A 4,852-nucleotide genomic window follows, 5' to 3' on the forward strand; every position below is an offset into this window, starting at 1 on the left:
GCCACCCGCTTCATTCAAGGTATGTCCTTCCATCTCTACATGGGATACAACCACATTCATATTGAATCAATTTGGACTGTCTGACTTTGGTTTACCTATTGCCTTGCAGTGTCTGGCAGCACTGTGTTCCTGTTAGAGCCACCAGCACAAGCACCAGACGATGCTGATCCAGTGAGTACTCCATCAAAGGCATACTGTAGGCCTGGCATGTCTTGTCTACTAGCTTCAATATGAATCCGATTAAATGTGATAGGGTGAAGGCCCCAGTGCAGCAGCAACAGCACATGATGGAGACGATGATGAGGAGGAGACCATCTCTCTGGATTCCAGAAGGCATGAGGTATCATGTTAAGACTGTGAAAGTACTATTTACTCTACAATGGTGAGGAGTCCTCATCAAAATCAAAAAATCTAATTTCTTTTACAGGACCCAGATGCTATACAGTGGGAAAACCAGCCTGGCAACATAGTGCGTATTAATAAAAGGACACCACATCCTGCCAAATTCCAGCTGCGCTAATTGTATTGTGTTCACAGAGCTCACAAGCTATCAGAAAGTTGTATGGCAACCACCTCCGGCGCCAAATAGAACTGGCAGACATAGACATTCAGTACAAGAAGAAAAAGATGGAAAATCTTGCACTGGAGTCCGAAATAAAAAAGAGGACAATTAGGAAACTGGACCTTGAAATAAAAAAACTTGAGAGGGAGGTGAGATATGCCTTCAATGTACACTGTATGCTAACTGTAACACAAATGTATTAATCATTATTTTTCTTTCCTCCCCCAGCTCCAAGAAGATGACACAGCTCAAAATAAAAATTAGGTATATTCTCGTAAAGTCAAGTGAGCCATGACATATGAGCTCTTATTGTGAGCACACAGGACGGTGGCATCTTTCTAAGGGTTTTTTTATTTTCCCAGCAATCAGTACAACCAAGTCATCGTTATAAGGCATCGCCCTCTTTTGCCCACCCCCCAGCACCAGGTGTGGCCACTAGCCTATATGAAGGCCCAAAATTGTGTGTTCCTTTCTGCTCTGACAATGGCATGCCCATTCGTGCGAGATGTGGTGGATGAAGAAGCACTTGTGCTGAGGAGAGCCTTCAGGCGAGAAAGGGTCTTCAGGGACCGGTTGGACCCACTGGCCTTCCCTGATGACCATCTATATGAAAGATACAGGTTTTCTGCAGATGGCATCAGGTATCTATGCAGACTACTGGGTCCCAGGATTAAGCACCGCACTGCACGGAGCCATGCACTGAGTGTGGAGCAAATGGTTTGTGTGGCCTTGCGCTTTTTTTTCTAGTGGAGCCTTCCTGTACTCAGTGGGGGATGCAGAACAGCTGAACAAGGCCACAATTTGCCGCACAATAAGGAGTGTGTGTCTGGCTATCAAAGCATTAGCAGATGTCTTCATCTCCTTCCCTGGCCACAGAAGACTCTGTGACATCAAAGAGGAGTTCTATAGGATTGCAGGTAAGAGGATCTACAAATTACAGGACAACTGTTAACACATAGTAGGATACTCATTACTTTGTGTGACAGGTTTCCCCAATGTCATTGGTGCAGTGGACTGCACACACATAAGGATAAAAGCCCCCTCAGGTGCCCATGAGGCCGATTTTGTGAATAGGAAATCCTTTCACAGCATTAATGTTCAGGTGAACATAACTTTTTGATATTGTCCATTGACGAACACTCTGCATTGCCAGTGATGTGCATTGATTGGTGTAATATTCCTCATCTTATGATTTCAGATGGTCTGCAATGCTGACTGTGTGATCAGCAATGTTGTGGCAAAATGGCCTGGCTCAGTCCATGACTCCAGAATCTTTCGGGCCTCTGAAATCTATCAGTGCCTATCACAAGGTAAGCCACACAACCCCTATTTATAACCATCATGGCTGTGTCAAGAATATCACTGTGTTTATGAGGTAGTAATGATGAGATTTTGTGTTGACAGGTGAATTCTCTGGTGTGCTGCTGGGAGACAGGGGGTATGGCTGCCAGCCTTTTCTCCTGACACCTTTCACAGACCCCCAGGAAGCACAGCAGGCCTACAACCATGCCCATGCCAGGACCAGGGCCAGAGTTGAAATGACCTTTGGCCTCCTGAAGGCACGCTTTCACTGCCTTCACAAATTAAGGGTCAGCCCTGTTAGGGCATGTGATATTACTGTGGCTTGTGCTGTCCTCCACAATGTGGCCTGCCTGAGGAAGGAGAGGGCCCCCAGAGTGCCACCAGCCATGGACTGGGACAATCCGGCAATCTTCCCTGATGACGACCATGGTCGGCTGCTGAGGGACCAATATGTGTTGAATTATTTTAGTTAGTATGTGTGCTTTCAATTTTGGTTAAATATGTCCTGCGGTGGCAGAGGAATTGGTTTTTTTTGGGGTGCGTTTTTTTACGAATTTGGCCTCTTATGATGTTTGTGCGGTATACTGTGTGTAATACAAGGCTGCAGGGAGGCTACTGCATCCATTCATTTGTCTGTTCAGTTGATGTGTATGGATTTGTCCTGCATTTATTTTAGTGTGCAGACATGCAGGGTGTGTTATATACAGACCTTTGAATGTGTATGTATCATTTTGTATAATATGCTTGGATTCTGTGCTTTCCATCTTGTAGTCACTGTGACTTCAGTTTCGAAAGGAGCTGATGGTTTACCTGCTTTGTTTTGTCCTTATTCAATAAAGGAACATAATGTTACACATTGTGTTTTTATATTCATATGGAATGTGTATTTGTTTATATGACAGAGTACTAGGGCCACACTGAAGAAAAAGGATAAAGTCATAAATTTATGAGGCTGGTTCTTTCTGCAGAAAAGCTACATATTGTTTTTACAGTTTTGATACTTATGACAATGTGATACTTAATATTCTGGCACATCAGCATGTCTTTGTTTATGAAACCATACTGAAGTACAATTTCACGAAATGCCCCACATCTGTCATTTTAACAACTGTCCTCCTTTAAAACAACCGGTTACAATATTATTACTTGTGTTTTTTTCCCCTCTGTGGCCCTAATATTCTATCATTTTATATATAGCCTTATAGTCTATGGGAAACTGTAAATTATCTAATGATAGCAACATAATCTAAAAATTATTTTTTATCCAAAATCATTGAAATTAATGATCACAAACGTTTAAATAATGACAGTGGGTCTAGTTATGTGATAACAATGTATAGTGAGCAGTGAAATAACTATTGGTTTCCATTTGTGGTGACTGCTGACTGACATTAGGGATGAGATTAAATAGATCCTGGAATTTAGCCTGGTCTGGAGCAGGCTAGCTCCACAGAATAAATCTCCATGGTAATTTATACCATAACATATCCTCCTGCCCCCTATCCATCTTTAGTGCAACCGGATTACGGATCAATTGAGCCAGGATCACCAAGATATCCTGGCTTAATCCCTTATCCTAGTTTTGTGCAACAGGCCCCTGGCGACAACGCTAGCCGTTGTCGTTGCCACGGTGTAAATAAATAAAGGATGCGTTAAGATGTTTGTTAGGTGTCTGAGTCAAGTTGACCTCCACTTCCAGACCCCTTTACTACCTTCCTCATTCACACTGATGGGATAATACCAGCAAGGCTGTGTTTATATTCTGTATGGTTGACCTTTTCACAGCTAGGAGTTGTTGCCAGTTCACTATTGCTGGTACACTATGGCCTCAGGATGCAGTATGTTGAAGATGACCAACATGACCAGAACTGTGAACCTGAATCAACAGAAGGTTCTGTTGTGTCCAGCCTATAGAGGGCAGTGATAAAGCCCATGGTTGGTCTATGTTTTTATAAGAAACCTTTACTCAAAAACGAATGCACACACAGTTGAAGTCGGAAGTTTACATACACCTTAGCCACTCAGTTTTTCACAATTCCTGACATTTAATCCAAGTAAAAATGCCCTGTCTTAGGTCAGTTGGGATCACCACTTTATATTAAGAATGTGAAATATCAGAATAATAGTAGAGTGATTTATTTCAGCTTTTATTTCTTTCATCACATTCCTAGTGGGTTAGAAATTTACATACACACAATTAGTATTTGGTAGCATTGCCTTTAAATTGTTTAACTTGGGTCAAATGTTTCTGGTAGCCTTCCACAAGCTTCCCCCAATAAGTTGGGTGAATTTTGGCCCATTCCTCCTGACAGAGCTGGTGTAACTGAGTCAGGTTTCTAGGCCTCCTTGCTCGCACACACTTTTTCAGTTCTGCTTTGTGATGGCCACTTCAATACCTTGACTATGTTGTCCTTAAGCCATTTTGCCACAACTTTGGAAGTATGCTTGGGGTCATTGTACATTTGGAAGACCCATTTGCGACCAAGCTTTAACATCCTGACTGATGTCTTGAGATGTTGCTTAAATATATACACTTAATTTTCCACCCTCATGATGCCATCTTTTTTGTGAAGTGCACCAGTCCCTCCTGCAGCAAAGCACCCCCACAACATGATGCTGCCACCCCCGTGCTTCACAGTTGGGATGGTGTTCTTCGGCTTGCAAGCATCCCCCTTTTTCCTCCAAACATAATGATGGTCATTATGGCCAAACAGTTATATTTTTTGTTTCATCAGACCAGAGGACATTTCTCCAAAAAGTACGATCTTTGTCCCCATGTGCAGTTGCAAACTGTAGTCTGGCTTTTTTAAGTGTATATATTCAAGCAACATCTCAAGACATCAGTCAGAAAGTTAAAGCTTTTGGAGCAGTTAAAAGTTTTGGAGCAGTGGCTTCTTCCTTGCTGAGCAGCCTTTCAGGTTATGTTGATATAGGATTGATTTGCACTTTTCGCACCAAAGTACGTTAATCTCTAGGAGACAGAACGCA

The sequence above is a fragment of the Salmo salar genome, chromosome ssa16 (genome assembly GCF_905237065.1).
Source record: "Salmo salar chromosome ssa16, Ssal_v3.1, whole genome shotgun sequence".
Lineage (NCBI taxonomy): Eukaryota > Metazoa > Chordata > Actinopteri > Salmoniformes > Salmonidae > Salmo > Salmo salar.